This window comes from Protopterus annectens, chromosome 5.part0 (assembly GCF_019279795.1).
Source record: "Protopterus annectens isolate FY-2018-M chromosome 5.part0, PAN1.0, whole genome shotgun sequence".
Lineage (NCBI taxonomy): Eukaryota > Metazoa > Chordata > Ceratodontiformes > Protopteridae > Protopterus > Protopterus annectens.
Window position 1 is genome coordinate 1,067,488,688 of NC_056735.1, and position 18,512 is coordinate 1,067,507,199.

Genomic DNA, 18,512 nt, shown 5'->3' on the forward strand with positions numbered 1-18,512 from the left:
ATATATATATCTGTATATACATATATAGACATATATGTATGCTTACATATATAGACATATATGTATGCTTACATATATATATATATATATATATATATATATATATATATATATATATATATATATATATATATATATATATATATATATATATATATATATATATACAAATCCAGACTAATCTCATACTGTATCCCATATACCCTCTCTTAACACCTGTTTCCTGCTCTATTTTCTAGATCAAGACCTATCTTTGACAAAAACATATCGTATCCTAATAGAGATAATTTAAAATACCTAGTTAAATTCTTCTGCATATAATTCTAAAGCATCCTACCTAAGGCAGGCAACAAGTATTGTTTAAACTGTGAGCATTGCTGAACTGTTGAAACTTTAAGTATGTATTTGTTTGACAATAACTTTCTAGTCACTAATGAAGTCTTGTACATAAAGTCTAAAATATCTTATTTAATGCTTGTAACATGTTTTTTGTATAAACTGTGAATATTCCTGAACTGTTTAAAATTTGTAGTATTTAACTGTATAACAAATAGTATCTGTATGTTAGTAGTCTAGTAATCTCTTGGAGCTTATCTCCCCGGGACTCTACTGAAAATGGACATAAATCCAGTTAGACTATCCCAGTCAACAAATGTAAAATAAATAAATAATAAAAAAAAATATATATATATATATGTATATATGTATATATATATATATATATATATCTATACATATATATATATATATATATATATATATATATATATATATATATATATATATATATATCTATATATATATATGTATATATATATATATATATATATATATATATATACATATATATATATATATATGTATATATACACATATGCATGTACTTTCCCAGTCAACAAATGTTAAATAAATAATATATATATATATCTATATATATATATATATATATATATATATATATATATATATATATATATATATAGGTTCATAGGTTCATAGGTTCATACTAGGCTATCTGCCCTAGGGCATTTATAAGCCTAGCCAGAGTGTGTATGGCTTTCGCCACCCATTTTAAATTAATTTTGCTATGCCCTTTTTCGAGGTTAGTATATTGTACCTCTGTCTAACAGTGACACAGAAGTGATACCCGGGGCAAACCTACGATCTCCCATCCACTCATCAAGATTCCTCTTGAAGAGAGTCAATGAGGGACTCTGCCTAACCTGGACTGGGATTTTATTCCAGAGTGAAGGGAGCCTCTGGGTTATGAATCTGTCCCTCCAGCATGTCCTATTTATTTCAGTGCTGAGGTTTAAGTCCCTCGAGCGCGTAGCTCGATGGGATTTGGATTTTCTGAGGTGCAGCCTATCCATTAATTCCGGGTTGGACATGGCTTTATACGTCAGGCACGGATCGCCTCTGAGCAGGCGGTATGCCACTGAGTAGAGCTGGAGTTTCTTTAACCGGGCAGCATACGGCATCTGTTTGAGCCCCTTGATCCTCTTGGTGAGGTACTTTTGGAGTCTTTCCAGTTGCTGCAGGTGTCTGGTAAGGTACATCCAAAAGGGGCATTGTACTCAATTATGGGTCTGATGAGAGATGAGTAAAGAGGCACGATGACCTCCCCTGATCTAGATGTGAATCCCTTCATGATTAGGTGGGCTATATAAAATGTTTTTCTAACCACTTTGGCCACGTTGTTGTCAAATGAGAGATTGCTATCAACTTGGGTCCCCAGGTCCCTAATTACTTCTTCTGTACTTAATGGATTACCACCTATGTGGTAATTTGTGGGCACTTTGTTTTTGCCAAAGGGGATGACTATACACTTTTTTTAGCGTTTAGCTTGAGGCCATGGCTCTGGCACCAGTTGTCTGTTTCTATGAGGCCCTTTTGGAGGATGCTTGTGTCGGCTGGAGAGTCTATTATGGTGCCCAGTTTACAGTCATCTGCGAACTTGGTCAGCCACAGTCCTTCCATGTTGGCCTGTACCTCCGAGAAATATATACCGAACAAGAGAGGTCCCAAGACTGAGCCTTGTGGGATGCCACTTGTAACTGGTTTTGAGTCTGACATGGCTCCAGCTATTCTAACCATGTGGGTTCTGTCCTTGAGCCAGTTTGCAACCCATTTAGTAACATAGGGGTTTATATTTAAGCTGGTGAGCTTATCTATAATGCCCGAGTGGGGTATTGTATCGAAGGCTTTTGCGAGGTCCAGGTAGGCTGTGTGGACCACCTTCCCCTTGTCAATGGCCTTGGTGACTGTTTCAAAGAAATCGACCAGGTTTAAGAGGCAGGATCTGCCCTTAACAAAGCCAAACTGGGTAGGATCCAGTGTCTGTAGGTCCCCAATATCTTTATTTATAAGGTCCATGATGATCCTTTCCATAGCTTTGCAGACCAAGCTAGTGAGACTTATGGGGCGATAGTTTCCAGTATCCGTTGAGGCACCACCTTTGTGGAGAGGGACCACTGTTGCTGTACGCCACTCTCTGGGTACATATCCTGTAGTAAGGCTGAGATTGAACAGTAGTTTTAGGTTTGGGTTTAGCTCTTCTTGGAGTTCATGTAGGACGCAGCCCAGGACACCGTCTGGTCCCATTGATGCTGTGTTTCTTGCTTTGGAGAGGGCAGCTCTTACCTGAGCATCTGAGATGTCAGGGGGGCAGCACTCTGCTGGGATAGATATTAGCCCTTTTGGTGGGGAGGGGGGGAGAAGTTTGCGCTGAACCTGTCAGCTAGAATGTTGGCAATGTCTGTGGGTTCGGTGTATTTTTTGTCATTTTGGACTAATTCTGAGCATATCTGGGAATTCCCACCCAGGTTCCTAACATAACTAAAGAAAGCCTTGTGATTATCCTTAGTGTCCTGTGCAATTTTTCTCTCGAAGCTGGCCTTAGACAATTTTATGAGTGCCCGTAGTTTTTTGCTAATACTGATCAGAGATGCCTTCCCTTTTTGGGATTTTGCTCTGTCATGGAGTAGCTTCCTCCTTCTATTGTAGAGGTTGTTTATGGCTGGGGTCCACCAGACAGGACGTCTGCCTTTGGAGGATTGTGTCTTGGTTTTATTTGGGATTGCATGATCCATGCATTCCTGAAGGTGTTCATAGAATGCGTTTATAAAGGATTTTGTGGTCTGGGCCGTATTATCCACAGACCCGGGGGCTTTGAAGGATTCCACCTCGGTTTTGAGGAGTGTGAAATTTGCTTTAGAGAAGTTTTTCACTGTGGTTTTCTGGGCATGGGGAGGGGTCGGGATGTGAATATCCAGTGAGATTAGTTTATGGTCTGATCTTACCAGTGAGGGATACACTTCTGTTCTGGAGCACAGAGTCCCCATGTTGGTGATGATCAGGTCCAGTATATTTTCCCCTCTTGTGGGAGTGGTAACAAGTTGTTCCATAGCATTTGAGTTTATAAATTCTAGGAACCTTTGGTCTAGGGTGTTGGAGCTAGAGTAATGCTCCCAGTCCATGGTTAGGTAGTTGAAGTCACCCAATATAATGGTGTTTGGAGAGACCTTCATATTTTCTAGTGTTCTCAGGAAGGCCGAGTGGGGTTCCTGGGTTTGGGAGGGTGGTCTGTAGCAGGCTATAAACTGGAAGGCAGTTTTACCCACTGTTAGTTGCACATGGATAGTCTCTGATGCTTCATGCTGTGCCACCAACCTGGAGGTGTGGGTATCTTTGACAAATATTGATACTCCCCCTCCTTTTGTGGTTTGGTCCAAGTTTTGGGGCCAAAAAGCATGGTATGAGGTATAACCTGGTAGTGCTGGGGTGCTCTCGAGAGCCTTCAACCAGGTTTCTGTTATTGCACAGATATCGATGTTCTCCATGCTAAGGAGACTTTTCAGTGTGTGCATCTTGAGGTTTAGACTTCTGGCGTTGAGTAGCATTACTCTTAGTTTCTTATCCCTTGTGATACCTATGGAGGTGGGCTTGTCTTTTGAGCCTTGCCTAAAAAAGGCACTATGGGGGTAGCAAGAGCCTTTGCCAATATCCGAAAGCCCAGGGGTGACAGGTGCAAGCCGTCCCTAGCGAAGCATCGTGGCTTGTCAAGCATGTCATCCCAGGCTGACAGGCATTGGATCCCCTTTGAATGACACCAATACTTAAGCCAATTGCTGAAATTGATAATCTTGTCTTCATACTGTGGCATCATTCTTGGGGAGGGTAAGATGCTATTCAAGGTCAGGGTCATACTGGCTTGGGCTACATGCTCAGAGAGTTCCTCTATGTCTCTTTTCATGTAGTCCAGGGATGTACGCCTCAGGTCATTCACACCAGCATGGACAATGACTGAGTCATATTTGTACTTGCCTTGGAGTGACCTGACCTGGCATTTTCCAAATATGTAAATGTCTGATAGTCAGTTATATGACATGACATGCTGCCTACATGTCAGAAATTGGCACACTGATATGGCAGGGGGCAGAGTAACAGCCAGCAGATATGGGCCAAATAACTGGACATTCTGGACATTTCTGTACACTTGTGGGGTATGATTCTGCATACAGCTCACTACCACACCCAGGATTCGAACCATGGCTGTGTCTGCTAAAAACAAGACACTGTCCATCACAGCTGAATGTGCTATATAGGTATTGTTGTGTATCTCTTGTCTGATTTATATTTATAATTCTCCAGTGGTTTTACATTCTGAACTTGTAAGTACAACACTCTTATACAGGATTTCCTAGACAGGACTAAATACATTACTCCACCCTGGCAGACAAAGTACCCCAACACTTGCCACTGTAAATGATAGCACTGACATTCCAGAAGCCTTTAATAGATTTTTCATAGAAACCATTTCAAAATTAGTTCATCAACAACCCACAACATCTACTACTAGCAACCCCAAGCCTGCTACCAATATCAGTACCACCTTCCAATTCAAACCTATTCCCACAGTTTATATAAAAAGACTATTAAAATCAGCTGCCAACAACATTCCAGCCAAATACCTTCAAATAGCTGCTAATGAGATAGCATATCCAGTATCAATTCTCCTTAACAGATCAATAACAGAAAGCAAAATTCCAGCAATCTGGAAAAAAGCATATGTCACCCCACTACACAAAGGTGGGACCTGTACAGACCTTACCAACTATCGCCCCATTGCCATATTATCCCCACTTGCTAAAATATTAGAAAAATGTATTCACCAGCAGCTTATGCAATACCTACTGAAAAACCAACTTCTCACTCCTACCCAACATGGGTTTAGATCAGCCCATAGTACAACTGCCATCCTCTCCTTCACCAGCTTAATCAACCAGAACCAGAATCTAGGCAAAACTAACATCAGCCATATTTTAGACCTATCAAAAGCTTTTGACATGGTCAACCATCCCAAACTTCTTGACTCCCTCACTGACCTTGGACTAGCCACTGACTCACTAGCCTGGTTTAAAAACTACCTAATAGGTAGACAGCCAGAAGTCAGGTGGGATAACAAACTATCCACACTGCTCCCTATTACAACTGGAGTCCCACAAGGATCAATATTAGACCCTCTATTATTTTCCATATTCATTAATGATCTCAACAAGATCACCCAAGATGCAACTGTCATACAATATGCTGATGACTCAACACTAGTCTGCTCAGCCACCAACCCCCTCACACTCCTTTCCACTACCCAACAAGTTTTCAAAACCACTGAAGCTTGGTTCTCAGCAAAAACCTGTTACTGAACCCCAAAAAGACCAAATTACTAATTTTCAAACCAAATAAATCCAACTTAGACACCAATTATCTCAGTATTATATCTAATGATGGTACCATTATCTCCTCAGACTCCCACACAAAACTACTGGGTGTTACAAATGATAACAAACTGAACTTTGGCCTGCGCATAAATCAAACCGTCAAAAACATACACAGAAAACTAGGCAGTCTGTACAAAAATAAAACATACCTAAATCAACAGACTAAAATTACTATGGCTCAAACTCTGCTACTATCCACACTTTTATATACTGCACCCATCTTCACCAACCTATCCAAAACAGAAACTATAAAACTAGAAACATGTTACAATCAAATTGCCAGATTTGCCACAAATGCTCCCTACCGTTCACATCATTGCCACTCACTATACCAACTAAAGTGGCTTGAACTTCAAAATCTCGTTACCTTGCACCAACTAGTTTTCATTAAAAAAACTCCTGCTATATCCAGACAAAATACCAACGCTATCAAATTTATTTAAAATACAGGAAAACCCAAGGCAGCTACGTTCTAGTGTCAGGACCTTAATCAAGATCACTAGAACCAACAACTCAGCAGGAGACTATAACCATAACTACATAGGAAAAATCTGGAACTCACTGCCCCCTGATATTACCTCAGCAAATTTTATCACTAAGTTTAAACAAATACTAAAGGAACACCTATTTATCAATAGACAATGGCCATGCCTTCCCCCAGTCCTGCTTTTCCCTTAGGTCTGTCTCATTCTACCGCTGCATACTAACTTACTGCATGTACTAGTATTCTCAATACGCAAACATCATCTGCCAGGAGTTCTACTATACTCCTGAAAGCTCTATACTACTCACTGTACTCCCCACCTCTTTCTTAGACCATCATACTCAAATACAATATTGTAAATGTACACATACCTATGGGCAAATTAGACATGCTCTCATCAATTCAAGTAGAATATACAGGACATACAACTAACCTGTCCTGCTACTGCAATTTGCAGCTAAAATATTTTTTCTCTATGTACTTTTAAAATGTTATTTTTTGTACTTGGTCTCTGTATCTGTGAAATGGCTTTGTATATGTTTACTTGCCTTTGCATATTTACAAACTCTGGAGCTTTTCTCCCGGGCCTCCGCTGAAAATGGACATTTATCCAGTCAGATTCTCCCGGTCAACAAATGTAAAATAAAATAAAAATAAATAAATAAATTGTATTATGTAGTACAGTGTGGGTGACAGTGATGAGTAATACCTTATTATTCTGAGCAACTGCAAGACTAACAATGCCATACAATACCAGAGTAAAAAGTACCAGTACATGATATCAATCTTTTATTTATAGGCACAGTGTTTGCATCTGACAGACCTGTGGGAGCAATGTTTGTTAGCACTACCTGCATGTTGCCACACAAATTACCAGTTTCCACATTAGTATTATGCACATACGTCTCACTCTGTTACTGTACACATACTGGTCACAGCTTGACAACATGGGGGTGGAGATGAGACATACTTGGCTACTTACTATATAACATTTTGGGGGGTTGCTAGAGTGACTGGTTTATTGTTATAGATGTCTGACAATCAGTTGTATGTCTTGTTTGCTGCCTAAATATCTGGGATCATCCCACTGGTTTGCCAGGGGGACAGGGTGATAGGCAGCATCTATGGACCGATTTACTGGACAGTCTGGACATTTCTGCACACTTGCAGGGTATGATTCTGCATACAGCCTACTACCTGTCCTAGGATTCGAACCATGGCTGTGTGTGCAAAAAATACAACAGTTCACGACACAGATGAGTGTGCTATTTGGATTTTGTTGCCTGTCTTTTTAGTGTTTTCTGTCTAAGTCTCTCTCAGTTGTACTATTTGGCCTCTTAAGATTACAACAATCATATACAAACATTCCTACACAATTTATTTATGTAGCACAGTGAGGGTAACAGTGCTTATTACAACAGCACTATTAAGTGATTGCAACTCTACATTTCCATATGATACTATAGTGAACACATGCAGTCCAGCAGTTAGACCTTAATTGTCAGGCTATTATGCTTTTATTTACATACAACCTATGAGACCCTTCCTGTCCTGTTCTCTGGTGTATGCAGTACATGCCTTAAACAATACAGGTTTTATACAGGCAATTAACTTATACTACTTTTAGATTTATTTCCTATTACAGTACATGCAAGAGTATTGCTAACCTGCCTTGAGTTGCAAACTCTCCAATCTACAACCATGGGCTTCCTGGTTCATAGCCCGCTCACCAGCTGCTGTGAAAGATGTAAGAGCAATATTTAGCCATACCTATCCATAATATACATGAGCTGGCAATTATTAAACAGGTAGTGGACTTGATACTTACACATGGCTTGGACTTCCCCTGTCCTCCTAGCCTCTTGGATCCACTGATCCAAGAGATCTCACTTTCTCAGCTTCATGTCAGCATAGTGATGCCTGGCCTGTTCACCAGTTCGGGGTATGCCAGTGGCACTGGTGAGGTCACGGACGAGACAGTCCCAGGCTTCCACTTTGTATTGGGAACCCTGGTACTGGCCCTGCAGCAGTCTCATGTCATGGTCTTTCACAAGGAGTCCTACCATGACTCTGGACTCCTGAATGCCCCAGTGCTGTGCCCGAAAGTGCACACCCTCTCCCATTCCAGACATAGTGCCCACAAGGGGAAGCTACAACCAGTTATGAGATGTATTCCCACCTGTTGGGTTTAAACAGGGCCATTTTTCAACACTTTGTTGTGATTGGACAGTTTTGAAAAGGCTAAGCTATGGGCAAACCTGCTTACCTAAGGTTGGCATTACTTAAAGGGGTATACCAATAGGCAGACTGAGTTGGCTGGCTTACACATTGCTTACACCTACTAAACTGGGCTATGCAATGTTTAGGCATTGCTTAATATTTAAGTTGTACTGTATTTGCATTGTGGCATTGATTTATTATTCATTACATATTATATATGTGTTTAGTATCCATGATTCATGTGTACGTACACTGTATGGAGTCCTTGTGTTTATTAGGGGAGTTCAAGACTTTATTGCAATGACACCTCACATCTGGGCTTAATGCAGTACTCCAGTTCACATATTTATGTCCTGTAGTAGGTTATACAATATAAAACTGTATACAGATTCCTTTCACATGTTCAGTTTGTATTTCCTATGGTGAGGATCTGTTTGGTGATACCTCAGTCTTATGCACTGCTGTGATAGCTTGCTGGTTAACTATGTGACTATAATGCACAGGGTCCTCAGGTCAAGACTTGCAAAGGCTGTTTATTTTATTTCTGGCCAGAACAATGGCTGATGCATACAGATTGATTGAGGCACTTTTAAGCAATTGTCTGTGGGTTTGCATGGGTTTGCATGAAGGTAAGCAATGCTAACCTCTGGTTAAATATACTTACAGAGTGTTAGCTTCAATATTGCTTAACATGTGTGCCCATTGCTTACTCCCACACAAACAGGCTTAAACCCACTTGCTACTGCTTAAATATGCTTACTCTTGCTTACTGCTCATAAGGCAAATGCTCTGCCCACTACACTGTTGCTGTACTGCTTCATGCTTCATTTGCATATATCTTGCTTTTTATCATCTTGTGCCATTTAAGCTGCATTAACCATAGCTAAGTGATGGGCAAACCTGCACACCTACAATTAAATTTGATTTGTTTCATAAAAAAAAAATTCTTTATTTTTAAAAGTTTTAACTATTGCTCTTGTACACTTGGGAGGATGTTGCTGGGGGTATGTGAACACCTATAAGTGGTCTCGCTCATTCTTACTCCTACACTGCTCTTCTTGATTGCAGGAGCATGTATATTCTGGGAGCTCTGCTCTCCGACATGCTCCGTATATGTTTAGGAGCTCAGGCAGCACACCTTCATTAATATGTATGGCGCACTGCTGTCCTGCTCCTAAATGGCTGCTTCCATGCAGGACTAAGCTAGTCTTGCATGGAAGGATAGTGAATCCGAGGTTTAGCAATGCATAGTATAAAACTACAAATCATAGAGAGATCAGTTAAAACAGCCAACACAAAGAATATTAACTGCCTGGAAGGTACAATAAAGTATAGGAGGCTCATGAAAAACATCAAAGAAAAAAAGAAAATTAAACAAACATTAAGGTTTAATGGTGCCAAAATGAGTAAAGCAAAGAAACAAACTCCAGTAAAAGCAGTTAAACAAATCTATCTTAGTAAAAACTTCCCATAATATAATCACCACTTTAAAAAGACTAATCTAATAACAATATCATAGCATTTCAAAACTCAAATATAGAAAAAGAAAAAAGAGCATACAATAATCAGAAAACAGATATGGGGAAAATCAAAGAGCTAACTAGACATATCTCACCCATGTGAAACATATAAATCAAGGATGGTAAAACTAAGCCAAAATACTATTAGGTAAATTGACTTTAATGAGAAGAAAATAAGCTAATATTTAGGGAATATAAATATTATTGTACTATAGAGGTAAATTTGTTGGTCTAAGCACAAGAACATATGAAGTAAAAAGATACTTTGTTGTAGTAGTAATAGTTTTATTGAATGTAGAATCGAATTTCTGTTTTTTTCTTCATGTCAGTTAAAGTATTTTTGACCAAGGTTCTTTTCAAAGAAGGAGATAACCAATAAATATTTTCACACATAGATATAATATTGTTGTTTTTGACAAATGTAGATGATTCCTCCAGGTTATTAAAGATTCTTATTTCATTAGAGAAGTATATTTTTATTTTTGCTGGAAAAATTATCTGAGATTTAAATCCATTCAGTCTAAGAGCTTTTACAAGAGGACAACAATATTTTCTAAGGTCTATTGTTTTAGAAGAATAGTCATTATCAAATTGTATCAAATGTTGTTTGCATTTCAAAAAAATTAATAATTCTGGAATCCAAGTATTAAGAAATGAAATTAAGTCCTTGTCTTCATTTTTTCTTGTGGAAGACCAAAATTTCTCCTTTCTCTGTTTTTTAAATCAGCTATTTTATTCAGAAGCCAGGTATTTTATTTTAGTAAAAAGTCATTTTGAGATTCTTCTTTTAGTCTGCTATGTCATTCTAGGCATTTCCATGTCTAGAATTGGGCTGCTGTTGTAACATTTCTTTGAAGACTTTAATATGTTTAAAGCAGTTTTCTGTTAGATTCTGTAAGTTTTCTTGAAAACCATCCAATTTCAAGGAACGTTCCTGGAGAGTAGATGTCACTAGTTATAAATCCTTCTTCACTGAAGTATCAGTATGGGAATGCTTGGAGTGAGTTATCTTCATTTGGGAGAAAACAGTCTTCAAGTAAAAGTGACAGGAAAATTTTTGAGTCTTTATAAAAATCGTATATTGAGCAGACAAAACTATTATCATTCAAAATATAACAGAATTTAAAAAAATCAATAATTGTTTTCCTGTACTAAAGACTAATACTTCAGAGCTGACAAAAGTTGCTGTCTTTATTCAGCCATCTTAGCTCCACCCCAAGGTAAAAGTAATCTCTCTGATAATACTGAAAAGGTACTCAAAATATATGCAAAATTATGAATTACAGTAACAATAGTATTCAGCATTTACATTCAATTTACATTTCAGCTAATTCAGAACTGAATCTGCAACTGCTGTGTTTAATATTCACCTTTATGGAAATGTACAAAATGCATGTCACTACAAACAAAAGAGGAGGTATTTCAAAGAGATGTAATAAAATGCTTTCATGATATCAAATTCATTTTGAGTTCAGAAGCAGAATTCTTAAATATCAGGGCATGTTCTGCATGGAATTGATGCCATGCAGAAGGATATTGTGGCTTGCATAAAGTCTTATGTTATTTAAAAGGTAAATATGATGTTAAGATTTCATGTGAGGTACTTCTCAAGCAATCCGAGTCAACTAATTGATGAATAGCATGGTGACAATTGAAAAGCAGATCAAATTAAGAATGTGTGTTGATCCTTAAGATCCATAAGTTTTTCAAAAGGGGATGCTATCCACTTGAGGCAAACAAAGAGGTAATCACAACAATGCTTAATGCTAAGTTTGCCATTTCACCTAATGTTAGCCAAAACTTTGGACAAATTAAGTTGGATGAAGTTATTTCCAAAATGTGCATCTTTACTCAGCCGCTTGACTAGAGTTCTGAAATCACCACTTGAGATCTCATTGGCTCCAGAAGTGTTCCAGAGAGTCATGGCAGGCATATTTGAGTGGCTAGAAAGGAGTAGTCAGCATCACTGCTGTTCTAGTCTGGGAGTGCTACAATGAATGGGTGTAATTAATGTCTTGTAATCTATTAGACTATTTATGCAAAACGGCTTTACGCTAAATAAGCAGTGACAAATTTGTGAGACTTTTCTCCTTTCAATTACATGGATCATGTCTTGTTTTTTGAAGGGCTTAAACATGATGCTGACAAAGGAAATGCAACCGTAAACATGCAAAAAACTAATTGTTAATCACCTATGTATTTTCTAGGTATAGTGCAGTATCTTTCTAAGTTCTCCTGTAACATGTCTGATATGGCAATAGCACTCAGAAAGCTACTGGAACATGAAGTATCATATATATTTTTGTCATTGGAGCAAAATAAAACTTTGAAATGCTTTCATTTGCTTAATACAGCATGTGTTCAAGTGTGTGATTTGACACAGCATACTGCTCTGTACTTAGATTGCTGTCATTGACATCTTGGTCAATTGTAATGGCAGGAAAGCATAGCAATAGCCTATATATAGAGAGAAAGAGAGAGACAGTATCAAATGATACTATGCTAAAATACAGGAAGAGATGTTAGCCCTAGTTTATGGTTGTTTAAAGTTCCATGGATATTTCTATGATAAAATAATCATTGTGGGATTTACCCATTAAAAATCCAAGTCTATTTTGAAAAGGTATCTATACAAGATAGCTTTTAAACTTCAAATAATTTTCTGCCTTTACAAAAATATGTTCTGCAAGTTCAGTATAAACCTGGCAAGTTTATGCACATACACAGCTCCCTGACTAGACTGAATCTGCAGGAGTGTATTGAAGATTTATTTGAAAAAAAAATCTAGTTCTCTGCCGTGATTCAATAAAATGTATAGAAGCATACAGGAGAGTTGTTTGAGAAAACTCTGGAACTCTAATGGCTTGTTTCTGAATCTTCAGTGTTTGATCATAGGTTACTAGAGTTAAAGTCTTATATCAAAGATGGCCATAAACGTCAGTTGTGTGATAGCAGGATCACCAGACAATACAAAGTATCGAAGTCCTATTATTCCATTTGTTCTCCTATCAAAATAAGTTGCTATATATTCATGTAATACTGTTTAAGGGTGGCAAGAGTTAGCATTCTTAATCAACTACATAATAGCATATAAAATAAAACTTGTGAGTCATATTAAGATAAAAGCAAATGGAGAAAAAGACCTTGTGATGTGTGACATTGACCTAACACATCTGCAAAGAAAAGGCAGATGGTGCAAAAGAGTGAAGGATGAAAAGTGTTCAGAAATCAAACTCAGAAAGAAGTGATGGTGCCTCATGTACCTTATAATATTCAGTATCTGCCTTGAACAAAGGTGTAAGTTATTTCACTGCAGGGATGTACATTTTAAAGAAGTGTACACCATTATTCAAATTTCCTGAATATGTAGAATTGCATAATACAAGCTGAAATGCTGTTACTTTATTGAAATTAATCTTTGCAGGGGATGAGATTCCTAAATAAGAAAAATCAGATAATATTTTGCAGTTTGTGAGCCAGCCGCTTTGTCACTTTGAGAACTGGTGGAATATCAAGCACATTACATGATGTTTGAGATACCCTCAGATGGATAGGCAAGTGGAGCATATTATAAAATCAGTGAGAAATATTTCCAAGAAATGTATTTGCTTAATCTTGATCACCCACTATTGTCAATTAGTTTGTCTCCATCACAGCAATTCATGGCCTGTTTTTTGAAATCTAAGTTACATTTTCTATTTTTAGCTAGTCCCTGACAGTAGACAGACAGCTATCAACTTGCTGCAGAAGAGACTATGCAACTAGAAATTACACTTTGACAAAACAGTGGTTTTGTTTTAATTTTAAAGAAAAGGAAAATTAGTTAAAATAAAATTAGGTGAGAGGCAGCATTCATTTGGTCTCAGCTCACCTCTGTGGCAAAGTTTTATAAAATCCTAATGGCAACCTAGATGATACAGATGACCTGTATCCAGATAATGGTTTGGACACTGAAATAGCTGGGTAGGAGTGGACAGGAGTGAATTGTCAACACCAGCTATCAAGTCTTGGTGGTGGTTGGGGGGATTATTGCAGCTGGCTGATTTCCACCTTGCAATTACCAAAAAAAAACCAGGGCCACAGATGTTGGCTTTCTGATCCTAAGCCAGTGATGATAGCCTTCATTATGTATGTATGTATGTATGTATGTATGTATATATGTATGTATGTATGCTGAACCAAACATGCATATAAAGTGGGTGTATTAGGCTTTTTATATGACTGAAGTACCCAGGCTGTCCACATGGAGAAGGGTTAGAATTTTGCATAGAAATGTTTTCATTGCAAGTATGCTGGCAGTGGTGCAAACCACTTCCATTGTTGTCTTTATAGGTCTGCTCTCACCCTCATTCTTGGGATTTCAGAATGGTTGGGGAACAAATGTGCTCTGGATCAACAGCAAGAGAGATTCCACGGAATTCAATAAACATTTTTTCCATGCCAGATTAGTGCAGCAGCTCCTGCACGGAATATGGCCACCAAGCGATCCAGTCCAGTAAACAAGGCTGGGGTGTGCACGAGCCTGCTACCACTATTCTGGCATGGACACCACTAAATAATGCTAATTACCTCATTTGCTGGTGAAAACCATGCAAATGAGGTGAATTAGCAATTCAGTAAGCAGGCTGGCATCCGTGCCAGAACAGTATCCATTGCAGAAATGTATTCCATTACTGACCGTGTGCATTTCTGCAAGAATCAAAATGAGGGCGTGACAGCTCAAAGTAAAGTATGTATTCTAATCATTAGGCATGCCAAGGGCCAAAAATATGGCCACTGACATGCAAAAGAATTGCAAAATTATAAAAATCAAAGTTTTTTTTTTTTGGCTGATTTCAGCCGATTAAGTGTAGCTCAGCGGCTCGCAAATGAGATTGTGCAGAAAATAAAAAAATGTGAAAAGACAATTTTAAGTGAAATCTGTATTTTGCCATTATAGTTGACATGCAGAATCAAAACAAAAACAGGTAGCACTGGTTGCTAAGGAGAAAGGCTCTGGTGTAATGGAGTAACAAGGGACTAAGGCACTGGGGTATGCAAATGAGCAAATTTTACTGAATCACTAAATGGGAGACCATTCTCTTGCTGCACCTAACCGTGTAGGAGCTATAAGGCAGTGGTGTAAGCAGGAGAAGCAGCTGACATGAAAAGGGGTGTGTCATGCTAGGTGTAAGCACATTGGAGCTCCACAGCTTCCATTTGAGCTTAGCTCAGCACAGCTAAACAAGGGTGTGTGTCTGAGGCTGTATTAACTTATTCCATGAAATGAAGAGTGTGTTCGCGTCTAGTGGTGGGCCATTTCTGCTTCAAACTGCTTACTTTAGCTAAATGAGTTTGTGCAATGTGCACTGGGTCTTAAACAAAACAAAAAAGGAATAAAAATGGAAATAGCAGAACTGGGGCACATTTGGGCAGTGGGTTTGCACAGTGCGCCACTGGGCTTAAAAGGGGCAGAAATGGGAAGGGGGAAAAAAGAAAAAAATGGGAAATAGAATAAAAGTAATCAAGGACAAATAATATAGCTGGCAGGTGGAATGCATCATAGCCAGCCAATCATACAGGCAGCATCAGCAACACAACAGTATAAAGTATGGAAAAAAACTTACAGTCTGTTTTTTCCCACAAACTCTGCATCATTGGTGTACACACTCGGGGGGAATTATAAATGACAAAATGGTAGGGGCTGCTGTCACTTTGATACATCAGTATGTGCTAGAGGCTGAGGGCAATGATGAGGATAATGCTGGCAACCACCTCAGACTGAGTAGGAGGAGAAGAGTTTTCAGACCCAGGGTAACCTATCAGGGGCTACATGATCTGGAGATAGTAGAGCACTACAGGATGAACAGGGACATACTTCAGCAACTCATTGAGCTGTGCTGGTCTCACCTCAGATCCAGAACTGGGGACATTGTGGGGGTCTCACAGGCATCTGCATCCAGGGTACTCCACCAGTTCCTGGATGCCATGCTACCAAATGCCGGTGAGCACATTTACTTCCCCAGCACCCATGAGGAGAGGACCAGCAATATGCACCTCTTCCACCATGTAGCAGACTACCTGGCGGTACTGGGTGCCATAGACTGCACACACATCTACATCAAAGCACCACCCGGTGAGCAGGGTAGTGTCCACCTAAACTGCAAGAGCTTTCACTCCATCAACTGCCAGGTCATGTGAAATCCCCAGGGCATTATCATTAATGTGTGTGTTGGCAGCCCTGGAAGCTATCACAACTCTCACATCTGGCATTCATCACAGCTGTATCAGGGATTTGCCAGGGGAGACATCCCATATGGCCATCTGGTGGGGGATGCTGGTTATGCACTGGAGCTGTGGATGATGACACCCATCAGAAATGCACACAGACAACCTAAAAAATGCCATAATGAGGCACATGCACAATCCAGGATTGTTACAGAGAGTGTGTTTGGGATGCTCAAGTCACGGTTCCACTGCCTTGACATATCTGGAGGAGCCTTGCAGTACTCTCCAGCAATTCACACTGAGCTTATCAAAGGAAGGACACTGAGGAAACTCGGAGCTATAATATATAACATTAAGTATCCTGTTTTTTCATTTATTTTGTTCTTTATTTCTTTGTTATTTATAGCACTTTGTGTACTGTGTATTTTTCTAGCTAGTTTCACTGTGTGTGAGGTATTAACTGGAAATTGTCCACTTTTATTAAGCATCTGTTGGGTTGTTTGTTTCTGATAACTTGTTGCAGTTAAACTCTTTTTCTAGAGGCTCCTTTAGCTGTTTAAAACTTTCATTTAAAGGCTCACTGCTGCTTTTCAGCTGTGAGAAACATTTCTGCAGTTTGTTCTAAGTAGTGGGGATATTTGTAGCATTTCCATATTCAGGCTTGTATTTTGGCCTAGTGTTTGTGGAGGCTGTGTGTCTGAGCACATATTCAGGGACATCTTGGTTTAGCCAAAGCCATCAGGCATTTCAGTGAGAGAGAATTGTTTGAGGTCATTGGCTGACTGAGGTCACCTGGACTACAGCTTAGACTAAGCACCTCATTGGTTCTTTTGAGATTTCTTTCTTAAAAGCTGTCTCAGGTTTCAACTTTCTGTTACCTAAGAAGTTCAGTTGTGAGTGTTCTGCCATTTCACACTGAGCTTATCAAAGGAAGGACACTGAGGAAACTCGGAGCTATAATATATAACATTAAGTATCCTGTGTTTTTGTTTATTTTGTTCTTTATTTCTTTGTTATTTATAGCACTTTGTGTACTGTGTATTTTTCTAGCTAGTTTCACTGTGTGTGAGGTATTAACTGGAAATTGTCCACTTTTATTAAGCATATGTTGGGTTGTTTGATTCTGATAACTTGTTGCAGTTAAATTCTTTTTTTCTAGAGGCGCTCCTTTAGCTGTTTAAAACTTTCATTTAAAGTCTCACTGCTGCTTTTCAGCTGTGAGAAACATTTCTGCAGTTTGTTTTCCACCATCCCTCACTGTTGGTATAGTGTTTTCATAGTTGGTGGCCTTGCAGTTGCCCACCCCTAGTGTAAATTTTGATCTGGGACCCTCCTCCCAGTCTAGTGTCATTACCTCATTCTACCCAGTACAGGGAGAACATTTGAGAAGGCCAATCAGCTTAGTTTCTGCTACTTCTTTCTCTCTTTCCTTTCTCTTTTTCCACTTAAAAAAAAATGTATCTGCTTTTACTGTATTTGTGTTTCTTCCTACTTTATTTTGCTTTTGCGTCATCTTAAAAGTACTCAATTGTATTTAATACTGCTTGGTGTAACTCATTCTAAGCCTTTTAGTTTAAGCACTTGCGCTTCAGACCAGTTGTGTTACATTAAGAAGGTTTGTGGTCTGCACTGTAGTGGCAGAACAGGTAGCTTACATCCTTCTAAGTTGGGAACTGCTGATTGAGGGCTCAGTGTCTGTTATTCTAAAAGTGTATTAATTCTGGTTTAAGCACTTGGGCTTCAGGTCAGTTATTTTACATTAATAGGGTTTGTGGTCTACACTCTTGTGGGAGGAGAGGCTGGACTCTGTCCTTCTGAGCTAGGAATTTCTGGTTAAAGGCTTATAGTGCCCGAATATTTGAACTGCTTCTTACTGGAATTGGTACATCTTGTTTGCTGTAGCATAGACTAGATCCAGGCCTGCTGAATCTAGCTTTGTTTGTATAACTTGAGCACTAATCCAGGCATTCTTTAAAGTATTCAATTGTATTTATTACTGCTTGGTAGTAACTTGATTAAAGTGTAGCTATCATTCTAAGTCTTTTGGATTAAGCACTTGGGATTCAGACCAGTTGTTTTACATTAGGAAGGTTTGTGGCCTGCACTGTGGTGGCAGGACAGGTAGCTTACATCCTTCTAAGTTGGGAACTGCTGATTGAGGGCTCAGTGTCTGTTATTCTAAAAGTGTATTAGTTCTGGTTTAAGCACTTGGGCTTCAGGCCAGTTATTTTACATTAAGAAGGTTCGTGGTCTGCACTCTTGTGGGAGGAGAGGCTGGACTCTGCCCTTCTGAGCTGGGAA